This window comes from Lutra lutra, chromosome 1, assembly GCF_902655055.1.
Source record: "Lutra lutra chromosome 1, mLutLut1.2, whole genome shotgun sequence".
NCBI classification, from domain to species: Eukaryota; Metazoa; Chordata; class Mammalia; order Carnivora; family Mustelidae; genus Lutra; species Lutra lutra.
The window spans coordinates 212,652,598-212,668,982 of NC_062278.1; the positions used below are offsets into that span (position 1 = coordinate 212,652,598).

At 38.5% G+C, this 16,385-nt stretch overlaps 1 pseudogene; it reads right to left on the reverse strand.

Annotated features, from left to right (window-relative positions):
* Positions 1-2,215: 2,215 nt before the first annotated feature.
* Positions 2,216-16,102, reverse strand: LOC125106995 (olfactory receptor 7C1-like; annotated as a pseudogene).
* Between the last annotated feature and the right edge of the window lie 283 nt (positions 16,103-16,385).

A 16,385-nucleotide genomic window follows, 5' to 3' on the forward strand; every position in this document is an offset into this window, starting at 1 on the left:
CAGGAGATGCTGGCAGTCTCTAAATGCTAGAGAAGCAAGAAAGTGGATTACCCCTTAGAGTCTTTACAAAGAAATGCAGCCCTGCAGACAAGCTGACTTATATTCCGTGGAGACACATTTTGTACTTCTGATCTGCAGAACTGTAAGGTAATACCTTCGTGCTCATTTTAAGCCACTAAGTCTGCAGTCACTCGTTACCACAGCAATAGTAAGCCAAGGCACATTATCACACTGCATTGATGATGTTTTAATCTTAGTATATTGTCGCCCTTCTCTAATCAGTGTTCTGCCACTAGGAAAAGCAGAGAATCCATACTAGAAAGGTAACCTAGCCTCTGTTCATGATTAAAATGTGTAATAATCTTCAATTTATCAAAACATTGTGAAAATGGCTTATGCCTAAATTGGTGTTAAGGCAGGAGAATAAGAAAACACATACCTTATAAAAGAAAAAGGTGCTATTAAAGTGGAATCAAAACCAATTAGGAAATCAAGACTTTGGAAATAAATGGTACTGGCCAATTGGCAAAACAACATTAAATTTCTATCTCAATGCCAACCACTTGTTGGCATGAAGTGAGTGAACTTGTATGAAAATGAAATAACTAAAATGAACTTGTAGAAAAAATATAAACTAACACGAATTTCTAGAAGACAGATTAGATTATTCCTCTGAACATAAGCCAGATGGAAGTAAAAGAACTCAGAACAATAATTGATGGATTTCAGCTTGTGAGAACCTATAGGTCCAACAATAAAGAAATTTAAAAATAAGTGTAAAACTAGGGAAAATACCTAGAATATATTGGATATTGCAAAATATAAATTGTAGATATGTAAAAAGTTATTTTAAGGAAAAGTGAAAAAAAACACTTGAGATGATAAAGGATCTAGTGATGCAAACCAAAAACATAAGAAGAATACATGGGAATAAATATATAAATGTAAAAATGTACTAAACTTTGTAACAATCAAATGAAGTGAAATTATAATATTAAGAAAACCTTAATAAATCTCAGTGTAAGATTAGATTTATTTTTAAGGCTACAACCCCAAGAGACAGAACATTTCCTAGCTGGGAAGCTGACTTCTAGAAGTGTACATTTATATGTTAGGAGTTAAAGTGTTATTATAATAAGATCTGGCTAGTGGCAATATAATGTGATGCCTGAGAGACCATCTGAATCAGGCAGTCCTCCACAGATCTCAGAAGGGGTGAGCCTTTACACCACAGCCTTGACCTTGAATGAATCAGCTGGACACCATAAACTCCACCTCCTCCATAATAAACTGGGAATGATTCAAATCACACAAATGTTATTGGAAAACTTACATGAGATAAATACTTAAACAGTGCTGGTAGACCACTATCATTATTTTTTGTCAAGACCCATATCAACAACCAAATTTCTTGGGGTACCTGGGTGGCCCACTTGTTAAGCACATGAACTCTTGATCTCAGCTCAGGTCTTGATCTCAAGATTGTGAATTCAAGTTCTGACTTGGGCTCTATGCTGGGAATGGAGACAGCTAAAAGCAAACAAATGAACAAACAAAAGACCAAATTTCTTCTGTAGCTCAGAAGTTTTCATCAAATCAATACATTTTTTTCCTGGTCCTGACTGTATTTCACCACCTGCCCAACTGTTTTTCACTCAACAAATATTCACTGAGTATAAACACCATCCTGAGAACTGTCCTAGGCACTGCAGTTTCAAAGATAGGTAAGAGACAGTTCTGAAATCCAAGGAATCTAAATTGTGGACAAGCAGAGAAATTTAATAAAGTTGATGTGACTGAATGAAAAGTGAATCATATCAGGAAAAATGGGGGAGAGTCAGATCATTGAGTTGATTTTATTCACATGACCCAAGAAAACATCCTTTGAAATGAGTTTTCAAGCAAGTTCCAAAATAGGCACCTATCCCATCACTTTGAGGCTATATGTTAATTACATGAGGTTTGACTTATTTTTTTTAGGAAATCCAAAACATTACTGAAGATTATAGAGAAAATACAAGGTTGTATTCACACCAGATAAAAAGACTGGCTATAAAGTAGAAAGGGGAACCCAAGATATATCCTGAAGGAAAACAGAGAATATTAGATCGACCCAAAGAGAGAACTTGTTTAAAATGTATAACCTGGAGAAAAATAAAAATATTGGATGAAGGAATCCAGGATCTCAGGGCCTCCATATTGTGTGTCCAGCTACTCAGAAGAGTCCTATAGTGATTCTGACACTGAGAGGCACCACTTTGTTGAGATGCTTACTCTGGGCCTCTTTCATGTCCCTGTTCCTCAAGATGTAGATGAAGGGTTTAGGCATGGGGGTGATAATGGTGTACATCACCAAGGGCACCAGACTCATCCTGGATGATGAAGTTGCTGCAGAACTGCACTCAACCCCAAGGCCAGTGCCACAGAACAAGGAGACCACCCAGAGGTGAGACACATATGTGGAAACACACACATTGTAATTACCTGCAGCTGAGGAATGCTGAATATGGTGGAAAGAATTTGATAGTAAGATAAAAATATTCCTTGGTAAGGAACCACATCTGGAAGAGCAGTTGCAGAATACATTATTTTATTGAAAAAGGTGTCAGAACATACAGGGAAGCTTCACGATGTCAGGAAGATCACAAAAAATGTGTGGCATTTCCATATTTGTGCAGGACAGCCTCAAAGTGTCAAGGTCTTGAGCAGGGAGCCCATGACACTGAGTACCAGGACCCCAAGGCTAGCAGCCCACAGAACTGGGGGTTCATGACAACTGAGTAGTGCAGGAGGTGACAGATGACCACCAAGAGATCATAGGCCCTCACAGTCAGGAGTAAATTGTCCAGGCACGGACAATTAAAAATGAAAACAATGAAAAAAAAAAACTGGGTAAAGCATCCTTCATATGTTATGGTTTTAATCTGAGTCTGGATGTTCAGCAGCATCTTGGGGATGGTGGTGGAGGCAAAACAGGTGTCAACAGAGGACAAGAAGAAGTTAATGGGTGTCTGGAGGTGGGAGTCTGAACATATGGCCAGGATGATGAGCGGGTTCCTAGTGAAGGTGACCAAATATATGGACAGGAACAGCCCTAAGAGCTTGAACTGAACCTCCGACTTTGCTCAACATCACAGGAGAAGAAATTCTGAGTCATATGTTTGATTTCTTGATTTTGTGCAGATGAAATAACTAGCAAGAAAGAAAAAAAATCAGCGTCTCTTGGCCATTTCATTGGCAGCACAGAAATGTGATTGTCTTTCATTTCTGGTAAATGGATTAGTAAAGTACTACCCTGTTATAATTGCAATGGTTGGAGAATTTGAAATGTTTTCATATTTCCCTCTGCTGTCACTGTCATCTGAAAATGTATTCCTACTTCCAAAGCAGTTGTGCCCCTTATAGTCTGGCTACTCAGAGTGTGGTCCATGGATCAGCAGGAGAAACACTTCTCAGAGTTTCTTTGAATGCAGAGTCTCAGGCCACATTTAGACTTGCTGAATCAGAATCTACATTGTGTTAAGACCACAGGGGTTTCCCTTGCTCATTCATGACTGAGGAGAGCTTGTCTAGAATATCTATGGCTTTCTGTCCTTCAACTTTTATCTCCAAATTTTTATTTTTCACTACACCCTCTCTCAAGCTTCCTTACTTCATATGTAGACAAATAAATGAAGTCAATAACGAGGGCATTTTTTATGCCATCTGTTGGATTCTATAATTTTCATCCATTGGTATTAACTGTCCAAAACAATGTTTAGGAATCTTATATTTAGTTTTTCAATGCAAATATCTATAAGGTTTACAATGATTTGATTGCTTATGTGACCAGATTATACTGTTTCACAAGGTCCTTTTGATATTCTGTTCTATGTCATTAGAAAGTGTGCCATTCTATAACATGGATGGAACTAGAGGGTATTATGTTTAGTGAAATAAGTCAATCGGAGAATGACAACTATCATGTGATCTCCCTGATATGAGGAAGTGGAGATGCAACGTGGGGGGTTTGTGGAGAGGAAGAGAATAAATGAAATAAGATGGGATCTGGAGGGAGACAAACCATAAGAGACTCTTAATCCCACAAAAAAAACTGAGGATTGCTGGGGGGAGGGGGGTTGGGAGAGGATGGTGAGGTTATGGACATTGGGGAGGGTATGTGCTATGGTGAGTGCTGTGAAGTGTGTAAACCTGGCAATTCACAGACCGGTACCCCTGGGGATTAAAAATACATAATATGTTTATTAAAAAATTAATAAAAATTAATAAAAAAAGAAAGTCTGCCATTCTTCCTTCTTTCTATTATCTTTGAGTAGAACTTCTTTAAGTATCAGTTTTAAAAATAATATAAGCACCAAATTTTAGGCTGATATTATATTTGGGCAGTTTGGGGTTTTAAAGTAAGGATTCAGAACTCAGTACTCATACATTTTTGCACATGCACTTCAAAATGAGCTCTCTGAGTGCCTGGGTAGTTAAGTGTTCCACTCTCGGTTTTGGCTCAGGTCATGATTTCAGGGTTGGGAGATAGAGCCTGCATCAGGATTGGCCCTTAGTGCAGAGTCTGCTTAAGACTCTCACTTCCTCTCCCTATGCCCCTCACCACTTATCACTCAAATAAATAAATGAATCATTGAAAAATGAAAAAAAAAAGAAGTTCCTACAATATAGATAATAAATGACAGAAGAAATGATTGAGTAGGGAACTCCAACTCACAAAAGCATTGAAAATACTGTGGATAACTGTCCCTGTCAACATTATCAATACTATCAGGAAAATTAAAAAAAAAATAATTGATGGTTTTCAATAAGGAAGTAAGACTTTGGCTCCTCATTAAATTCCCTTACTACATGTGTGAGCCCACAAGAGGGAACACTTCATTTTTCAACTTTGGCCTCCACTCTGAAAGATATACAATCCTGGAGTCCCTGAGTCAGGGTGTCTCCACACTCAAAGGCAATGAAATACTCATTGATTCGATGCCCATTGAAATTCTGGTACCTTCATTCAGAGTTATAGTAATGCCCCTGAAAGCACCCAAACTCACCTAAGACAATCCCAAGAACATTCCCATGTCTCTCATGTTGATCCATTGAGGGAGGGACCAAAAAACAGAAAGTGTTTCAAGGATGAGAGACAAAGAAAAATGACACCCATCCAGGATTTGATAATAACGTTTTCAGGTCACAAACTGCAGGGCGCAGAAATCTGTCTTGTGAAAATCAATACATAAAAATTATGACAGCTCTAGGAAGTATTAATTTGAATATCAAAGTAGGATCAGATGGTGACTTGTTATTTGGAGCCACCAAAATTAATGTTCATATTGACCAAGATGGCTCCATTAGACTTCACTACTCAGGAATCTGAATACACTTGTAGCTCAGATGGGGTAGGTACATTTCACTTTGGTCAAGGTTTGCTCCTGATTTTTTTTCAGCTCACTTTAATAAAACCTGAGCCATGACTATAGGGTTCTTGCCTCACCTCCCCCATGGTGTGTCTATTACCCCATGTGTGATGCCTCTAGCCTACACTAAGAAACATTTCAAGTACTCTACCATGTGTTTTGGATTCCTTGAAGGGAATTGGCTGAACACATTGCTCCTTCTATCACACCATGTGACTTTCCTGAGACTTGCTGAGATTGCTGTCTTTTCGTCTTAGTATCAAGAAGGGTCACTCTTCTAACAAGGAGGTTTTGTTTTAATGTTATGGATATGTGAATCTTGTGTCTGATCATTGAGCTAGAGATTGCCTACATAACACACATTCATTCTCCTCTTCCTTGTTATTGGCCCCTGATTATATTTGGAGATAGTCATATGCCCTGCTAAGATACTATATTTCCCACCTTCTCTTACAATCATAGACAGTTGGTAGAGAGAATGAGAAATTATTGAGTGGGAATACTGGAATGCTATTTAGAATTCCTTCCCTTTCCTATCTCCTCCTTGCCTAGAATTCACACATGACAATGGGACTCCCCACAGCTGGCATTACCTTGGAAAACCACATACTATGAATGTGGAAACAGAGATGGAATGAACCTCGTCTCTTATGTTACCATAGAGACATCATTCCCTTTCTTTGATGATGGAGAAAAATTAACCCCTAATTGAATATGGACACTTTTTCTTCTTAGTTTTTTCTATGTAGCCAAATTTCCTGCTAACAACACGAACTGATTCCTTTGTCTTCATTGGAATTCACAGAATCCTACAAGGAGCCCAATTTTGGCAACAATGTAATATTTCATAGTAGAAATTGGTTTACTTGTGTAATTACTCACCTGGTTTTAAATCTCCTTTGCTTTGGCCACAATATTTTGATACCTCCAGCTCTGTTCTTTCTCGGGATTGCTTTGGCCATTCTGGGTCTTCTGTGGTTCCATGCAAATTTTAATATTATTTATTTGAGTTTTTGTAACTGCTATTGGTGTTTTGATAGAGATTGCATTAAATCTGTAGGCTGCTTTGGTTAATATGGATGTTTTCACAAATTTACTCTCCAATCCATGAGTATGGTATATCTCTCCATTTGTTCAAGTCATCTTCAACTTCTTTCATCAGTATTTTACAGTTTTTGGAGGACAGATGTTTCACATCTTTGATTAAATTTATTCCTAAGTATTTCATTCTGTTTGGTGCAGTTGTAAATGATGTTTTTTTTTTTTCTTTGTGCTACTTCATTGTTTTGAAATGTTATTGATTTCTGGGTATTGATTTTGCAACTTGTACTTTACTGAATTTGTTTATTACTTCTCGTATTTTTTTTTGTAGATTCTTTTGGATTTTCTATGTTTAATATCATGTCACCTACAAATAATGGCAGTTTAACTTCTTTCCCAATATGGATGACACTTATTCTTTTTTCTTATCTGATTACTGTGGCTAGGAGTTCCAGTACTATGTTGAATGAAAGTGGTGAGAGTGGACGTATTTGCCTTTACTGACATTAGGGGGAAAGCTCTCAATTTTTTACCATTAAGAATGATGCTCACTGTGGGGTTTTTCATACATGGCCTTTATTATGTTAATGTATGTCCCATCTATCCCTAATTTGGTGAGAGTTTTTATTATGAATGAATGTTAAATCTTGTAAAATTCTTTTTCTGCACCTTTGAGATGATCATATGCTTTTGAGCCTTCATTTGTTGATGTGGTGTATGACATTGATTTATTTGCAAATATTGAAACATCCTTGCATCCCTGCAATAAATCCTACCTGATTGTGGTGAATGATGTTTTTAATATATTATTGTATGAAGTTTGCTAGTATTTTGTTGAGGATTTTTGCATCTACCTTCATCAGGGGTGTTGGCCTAGAGTTTTTTGTTTTGTTTTGTTTTGTTGTGTGTGTGTGTGTGTGTGTGTGTGTGTGTGTGTGGTGTCTTAATGTGATTTGATGTCAGGGTAATTCTAGTCTCATACAATGTATTTGTAAGCTTTCCTTCCTCTTCTGTGTTTTGGAATAGTTTGAGGAGAATAGATATTAACTCTTCTTTAAATGTTTGGTAGGGGGTGCCTGGGTGGCTCAGTGGGTTAAAGCCTCTGCCTTCAGTTCAGGACATGATCCCAGGGTCCTGGGATCGAGCCCCGCTTCAGGCTCTCTGGTCGGCAGGGAGACTGCCTCCTCCTCTTCCTCTGCCTGCCTCCTCCTCTCCCTCCGCCTTCCTCCTCCTCTCCCTCTGCCTGCTTCCTCCTCTCTCTCCACCTGCTTCTCTGCCTACTTGTACTCTCTCTCTCTGTCAAATAAATAAATAAAATCTTTAAAAAAATAAATGTTTGGTAGACTTCCCTGTGAATCCATCTGCTCCTGAACTTGTACTTTTCAGTGGCTTTTGGATTACCAATTCAGTTTTGTTACTTATAATTGGTCTGTTCAGGTTTTCTATTTCTTCCTGTTCTGTGCTTTAAAATGTTTTTTTCTTGTATTTTGTTAGTCACCATATGTTATATCATTAGTTTTTCATGTAGTGTTCCATGATTCATTCTTTGTGTATAACACCCAGTGCTCCATGCAATATGTGCCCTCCTTGATATCTATCACCAGGCTAACCCATTCCCCCTACACCCCCCAAAAAACCCTCAGTTTGTTTCTCAGAGTCCATAGTCTTCATGGTTTGTCTCCCCCTCTGATTCCCACCTCCTTCATTTTCCCTTCCTTCTCCGAATGTCCTCCATGCTATTCTTTGTTTCACAAATAAGTGAAACCATATGATAATTGTCTTTCTCTGCTTGACTTATTTCACTTAACATAATCTCCTCCAGTCCCATCCTCATTGATGTGAAAGTTGGGTATTCATCCTTCCTGATGGATGAGTAATATTCCATTGTGTACATGGACACATCTTCTTTATCAGTTCAACCAGTGAAGGGCATTTTGGCTCCTTTCTGTTCTGTTTTAGATTTTATACATCAAGGACTTCCTCCATTTCTCCTAGGTCGTATATTTTGTTGCCATATGCTTTTCATAAGATTCTCTTACAATTCTTTGTATTTCTATGGCAACAGTTGTTACTTCTGATTTCTAATTTCTAATTTTATTTATTTGTCTTTTTTTTCCTTTGAGACATCTCTAAATTTATTTGCAAAGCTTAAAGCAACAATAAACCTCTCTTTCTCCCCACACTTGCAGTACCATTAACTCCAAGTCCCCACCAAAACAGAATGATGAAACAAGATTCAGAATCTTTTGCAGCTTTACAACATGCCTGTCCACTAATCCTAAGCAAATGTGATCTTTATTCCTTAAACCTATTGGGAAAAGTGGCTTTTTCTTGTTTTTTTTTTTTCTTTTATATATATATATATATATATATATATATATATATATATTAGCATAACAGTATTCTTTTTTTTCAGCATAACAGTATTCCTTGTTTTTGCACCATACCCAGTGCTCCATGCAATCCATGCCCTCTCTAATACCCACCACCTGGTTCCCCCAACCTCCTAACCCCCGACCCTTCAAACCCCTCAGATTGTTTTACAGAGTCCATAGTCTCTCATGGTTCACCTCCCCTTCCAATTTCTTTCAACTCCATTTTCCTCTCTAACTACCCTTGTCCTCCATGCTATTTGTTATGCTCCACAAATAAGTGAAACCATAAGATAATTGACTCTCTCTGATTGACTTATTTCACTCAGCATACTCTCTTCCAGTCCCATCCATGTTGCTACAAAAGTTGGGTATTCATCGTTTCTGAGGGAGGCATAATACTCCATAGTGTATATGGACCACATCTTCCTTATCCATTCGTCCGTTGAAGGACATCTTGGTTCTTTCCACAGTTTGGCGACCGTTGCCATTGCTGCTATAAACTTTGGGGTAGAGATGGCCCTTCTTTTCACTACATCTGTATCTTTGGGGTAAATACCCAGTAGTGCAATTGCAGGGTCATAGGGAAGCTCTATTTTTCATTTCTTGAGGAATCTCCACGGTGTTCTCCAAAGTGGCTGCACCAACTTGCATTCCCACCAACAGTGTAAGAGGGTTCCCCTTTCTCCACATGCCCTCCAACACATGTTGTTTCCTGTCTTGCTAATTTTGGCCATTCTAACTGGTGTAAGGTGATATCTCAATGTGGTTTTAATTTGACTCTCCCTGATGGCTAGTGATGATGAACATTTTTTCAATAACAATGAAAATACAGAAAGGGAAATTAGAGAATCGATTCCCTTTACTATAGCACCAAGAACCATAAGATACCTGGGAATAAACCTAACCAAAGGGGTAAAGGATGTGTACTCCAGGAACTACAGAACACTCATGAAAGAAATTGAAGACACAAAAAATTGGAAGACCATTCCATGCTCTTGGATCAGAAGAATAAATATTGTTAAAATGTCTATACAGCCTAGAGCAATCTATACTTTTAATGCCATTCCGATCAAAATTCAACCGTTATTCTTCAAAGAGGTGGAGCAAATAATCCAAAAATTTGTATGGAACCAGAAGAGACCCCAAATCGCTAAGGAAATGTTGAAAAACAAAAATAAAACTGGGGGCATCACGTTACCTGATTTCAAGCTTTACTACAAAGCTGTGATCACCAAGACAGCATGGTACTGGCATAAAAACAGACACATAGACCAGTGGAGCAGAGTAGAGAGCCCAGATATGGACCCTCAACTCTATGGTCAGTTAATCTTTGACAAAACAGGAAAAAAATATACAGTGGAAAAAAGACAGTCTCTTCAATAAATGGTGCTGGGAAAACTGGACAGCTATATGTAGAAGAATGAAACTCGACCATTATGTTATACTGTATGCAAAGATAAACTCAAAATGAATAAAAGACCTCAATGTGAGACAAGAATCCATCAGAATCCTAGAGGAGAACATACGCAGTAATCTCTTCAATATCAGCCACAGCAACTTCTTTCAAGATATGTCTCCAAAGGCAAAGAAAACAAAAGCCAAAATAAACTTCTGGGACTTCAACAAAATCAAAAGCTTCTGCACAGCAAAGGAAACAGTCAAGAAAACAGGCAACCCACGGAATGGGAGAAGATATTTGCAAATGACACTACAGACAAAAGGTTGATATCCTGGATCTATAAAGAACTCCTCAAACTTAACACACACAAAACAGATAATCATATCACAAAATGGGCAGAAGATATGAACAGACACTTCTCCAATGAAGACATACAAATGGCTATCAGATACATGAAAAAATGTTCATCATCATTATTTGTATTTTTCCTCTTCTTTTCATGAATGTTGTTAAGGGTTTGTCAATTTTCTTTAACTTTTCAAAGCACCAGCTCTTAGTTTCATTGATATTGTTTCTGTTCCTTTTCTAAGACTCTGTGTCATTGATTTCTGCTCTCATCTTTATTATTTAGTTTCTTTTACTCACATTGGGCTTTGTTTGTTCTTTTGGAAAGGGTACTTTGAATATAAAATCAGTACCTGATAATGATTTAGAGAAGGAATACCAAATGTGGGTTGCCTTAATTTAATTTCATTGATATTGTATCCAGATAGACACTGCTTTATTTCTAGTTAGGAGAGATGTCTTCCATCACTGTTGATGGGGTCCGTGTTCAAAGGAGCAAGACTGACACAAAGTGAAGGTCAACGGGGCACCTGGGTGGCTCAGTGGGTTGAGCCTCTGCCTTTGGCTCAGGTCATGATCTCAGGGTTCTGGGATCGAGCCCCGCATCAGGCTCTTTGCTCAGCAGGGAGCCTGCTTCCTCCTCTCTCTCTGCCTGCCTCTCTGCCTACTTGTGATCTCTATCTGTCATATAAATAAATAAAATATTTTTTAAAAAGTGAAGGTTAAGCAAAGCTTTATTTTTTGCCAGCACCAAGAATCAAACTGACCAGCCGAGGCCATCTCTTACGGAGAGAGCAACCACCCCCATAGAACAAAGGTCATGTGGTTGAACCTGGCCAATGAGATTGTCTCCACCTGGCCTTACTTGTCCTTGTATTTGGGGTCTATTATCTCCACCTGAACTGACCCGTCCTTGCGTTTGGGCTTTGTTATCAGGGACTATTGGACCATATTTTACTGGTTTCCCAGACTTGCTTTTAAGTAAGTTCCCCTGGAGGGGGCAGGGTCAGTTTAAGTTTTACTGCATAAACAACAAAATGGCTGTTTAACTGAGATGGAGTCACTCTGGCTAAGTAGGCTCTTACATTGTTCACTGTGAATCAGCTCTACCAGTGCTCTAGTCCCTGTTCATAGCCATGCTCCCTATGGCTATTTAACTATATGATTGAAGTACCTATTGAGAGCATATAGTTTGACTCTTGTGGTGAGCACTGCATAACATAAAGAGTTGAATCTCTATTGTTCACCTGAAACTATGCAATATTGTGTGTCAACTATACTTTAATAAAAATATTTGTTTTTTTAAGATTTTATTCATTTTTTTGACAGACAGAAATCACAAGTAGGTAGAGAAGCAAGCAGAGAGAGAGGGGGTAGCAGGCTCCCCACAGAGCAGGTAGCTCAATGTGGGGCTTGATCCCAGGACCCTGGGATCATGATCTGAGCCAAAGGCAAAGCCCTTAGCCCCAATACAAAATATTTTTTAAATAAACTGTACAGTTTGCTGCATTAAATGAGTCATACAAAATTTAGGAGCACATTCTGAATAATTCCTTTTGTAATTCCAATAAGTTCACAATAAGATTTAAATACTTTGCTGGGGTGCCTGGGTGGCTCAGTGGGTTAAAGCCTCTGCCTCCAGCTCAGGTCATGATCCCAGGGTCCTGGGATCGAGCCCCACATCGGGCTCTCTGCTCAGAAGGGAGCCTGCTTCACCCTCTCTCTCTCTCTCTGCCTGCCTCTCTGCCTACTTGTGATCTCTCTCTGTCAAATAAATAAATAAAATCTTTAAAAAAAAGATTTAAATACTTTGCTCTGTAACTTGTTAAAATGTAATGTCCCTGAGCCTCAATTTTCTTATTTCTGAAGATAACATGGGATATTTTCACTTTTGTTTCCCTTGCCTTTGGAGACAGGTTTTGAAAGAATTTGCTGTGGCCAATGTCAAAGATTTTACTGCCCATGTTCTCCTCTAGGATTTTGATGGATTCCTGTCTCAAATTGAGATCTTTCTTCCATTTTGACTTTATGTATTAACCCTTTGAAAAGGACGTAGAAAAGAAATTGCAAACTACTTTGTTTCCTGAATACACATGCACCTCCCCCCCCAATAAAAAGAAAACCCACACATGAAAAGGATCACATGGCTTATTTATTAACATTTCCCCAAAGCTACAAATCACAACTAAATGAAATAAATATCAACTCAAGGTTAAGGTAAAGTTCAAGGAGGTTAGAACTCTGGAAGTTAGGCAAGTTCATAAGAATGCGGAATATAAAACTAGATTCACTTGACTTCTAGTCTGTTCTCTTGAGAACAGGGTTTCAGTAGGTAGTTTCCTTTTTGTCCACATCAGTGGCCCATGGGGAACGGAGTTCCCTGAGGTGGGAGTAACAGTGGAAACAATGCCTAATGAGCAGACACACAGAGCTGTAAATATCTCCTCTGCTGTAGAATTTCAGCAAGTGAAGCCTTGGATTGGCCAGGACATGGTTGTTATTTTTGGGTTCCTCAGTATGCCAGGGGGGCCCATGTTGCATTGCTTCCTTCTGTCCTGTCTGGAAACAGAACTTTGGTCTCCATCATCAAGCACCCAAGAGAAATTCAGACTTCCACATGGAGACCTTCATCTTATATACCCCAACCAGGTGAGCCTGAGAGTTCAGTAGGTATTTCAGGAAAGGATCAAAGAGAATGGAATCTGAGAACTTTTACCTGAGGTCACCTGAGACACAATTGAGATAGACTCAGTTGTGAGTAACTTATATAATGTGCTCTAAAGAGAAGTGTCCATTGGACAGAGCAATACAGGCATCTATGTTAATGATATGTGGGAATGGAAGTCCAGTTGAATGAGTCAGGGGGAGGAATGGGGGGCCTAAGTCGTTCCATTGAAATTAGAACCTATCCAAGGAGTTTGCAGTTAATGAGATTAGGAAGACACAGTATTAGACTTGGAGCACGTGCAGTGAACTATTTAAGATGTATTGGTTTTATGGATGGGACTGAAGGAGATTATGCTGAGTGAAATAAGTCAAGAAGAGAAAATCAATTATCATATGGTTTCACTAACTTGTGGAGCATAAGGAATAACATGGAGGACATTAGGAGATGGAAAGGGAAAATGAATTGTGTAAATCGGAGGGAACCATGAGAGACCATGGACTCTGAGAAACAAACTGAGGGTTTTGGAGGGGAGGGGAGTGAGGGGATGGGTGAGCCTGGTGATGGGTATTAAGGAAGGCACGTATTGCATGGAGCACTGGGTGTGGTGCATAAACAATGACTCTTGGAACACTGAAAAAAATGAAATTAAATTAAAAAAAAAGATGTAGTGGTTTTGAGCATGTTCTGTATTTATAGAAAACCCCAGACCCATGCAGGCAACTATTCCCTTGCAACAGCAATTCTTGAGACATACATTTCTCAGCATCTTCTCTCACAGTGAGTATTCATAAGAAAAATTGTATTCAATATGCAAATACCTTTATTTTGTAATACTTCCTTAACAGAAAGTGTGAAAATGATGGCAAGATTTGTGAGGTAGAAGAAAAACTCAGCAAAATCTTTTCACTGGTTATAATCACTCACTTAGTCACAGGAAGGAACTGTATTGTTAATATTTTTACATATACTAATTAATGATGCCTTCGTATTTGGAATGGATGTAAGAGATTTGATATTCAAAACCTGGTTTTCTGATTCCAAAGCCTTTGTCTTTAAAATCGTTCTCAAAAGTCTCTTATTATTTCATCTTTAAAAATCCCCTTCCATTGTCATATATTATAAATTTTCTGTTGTAAATTGAGATTTATTTCCTTTGTGCATTTTTTTTAGAGGGATAGTCAATCAGTAAAATGTCTGGACATCATAAAGATACCACTGCTTTATTGTTTAGGTATATTGTTATTTTCCTGCTTTGTTAATTATTCTGGGCATCAGGGGATGTGGACTGGGGCTGGAATGCTGCCAGAACCAGGGAAGCTTTCTGCTCATCACAGTCTCCCAGGGACTGTTAGGTCCATTATTAAACAAAACGAGACTGAGACAAAGTGAAATTACTTAAAACTTTATTTTATGATAAGTATTAGAAATCAGATTGATTGGCCAGGGGAACAAGACTGAAATAAAGTTAAAGTTATGCAAAGCTCTATTCTATGCCAAGCATTAGAAGTCAGACTGACTGGCCAGGCCCATCCCTGAAGAGATTGACCACCCCAAGCTTACAGGCTTAAGAATTGACTGACTGGTCAGGGCTGCCTCCGAAGAGGGTGACCCCTCCCAATCTTACAGGCTACCTTTTATTGGGTAAAACTGCAACCCATATCTTGGTATCTCAACCCAACAGTTTTGTGTGTCTCTTGTTGATTGGCTAGTTTTATCTGGTCCAGTGACATGTTATTCAAGATTGCTCCATACTAGGACATTTACAAACAGTACTTTCTGGGAAGACTTAGTCAGTTAACATATTCAGTGTGAATAATAAGATCGTCGTCCTTCCCAAGATGGAGTCATTTAGGTTTTGGCAAGACCTTCTCACTGTTACAAACAGTACTTCATGCTGATTAGATGTCTCCATCTGGCCTGACTTGTCCTTGTATTCTGGGCTCTATTATCAGGAACTAGCTGACTACATTTTACTGGTTTCCTGGACTTGCTTCTAAGTAAGTTTCTTTGGGGGAGGGGAGTCAATTTAAGTTTACTGCACAAACAACAAAATGGCTATTTACCCAAGATGGAGTCGCTCTGGCTAAATAGATCCTTACAGGACCACCTGAAATTATTAGATCTATTTTCCCCCTTTCCTCTCTGTGTACTGGGAACTGCTTTCTTCTGTTTCCTTAAGTACAGGACACAATTAGTGATGGGAATTATGGAGGGTATGTGATGTGATAGCACTAGGTGTTATATGTAACTGATAATTTTTTGAACCCTAGATCTGAAACTATTGATATACTATAAGTTGGCTAATTGATTTGAAATTAAAAAATAAATACAGGCGACATGATGATGGTATTGAAATGGAGCCCATGTTTTCATGTCCATTAGAGGCTTACTAACTAGATTTTAAGTATTATTTACACAGTCTTCAGGACAAAGGTAACTTGATGTTGACAGCTTACCTTCTTTCACTTCTTTCAACATTATTGTGGTTAAAGGTAAGAAAATAATGATGGTAACATAGTGCCAGCAGCCATATTGCACTGTGTTCATTTGCATGACAATGATAATGTGTGTATGTGTGTGTGTGTGTGTGTGTGTGTGTGTGTGTGTGTGTGTGTGTGTTGTGAGGCATAGCAGTCCTCAGGGCAATAGTACTGGAGTTCATATACTTTAATATGTGAACTTTAAATGCCAGAATGTTAAAAAAAAAATGGATAGAAATAAGGAAGGGATCTCTATTCACAGAATACCTTGTAACAAAATAAAATTCAAAGAACACCATGTGAAGGAAGGACTCCCTGTGTCCTGAAGTCCCATCAGTGGCAGGAAAGCCACCTCTGTCCTCAACATTTTCTGCAGCACCCATCATCACTCTCTCTCTTGCTCATTCCCTCACCACACTGACTTCATTTTGAGATCTGCATATCTGAAGTTAGTGCCTTCTGCAGGCCTTTGCTCTATTTTCCCTTCAGGACACACACCTAACACAGATTTCCTCCTTTCTCCTACTTAGTGTTTTCTGGAAGCCTCTATTAAAATATCACCCCCTTTGTAGGTTTTCTTGAACTCCAATTAAAACTTAACAATCTCTCATACACTCCTTTTTATACCAATTTTTTTCCCTTCACAGCACCTGTCACTATCTGATA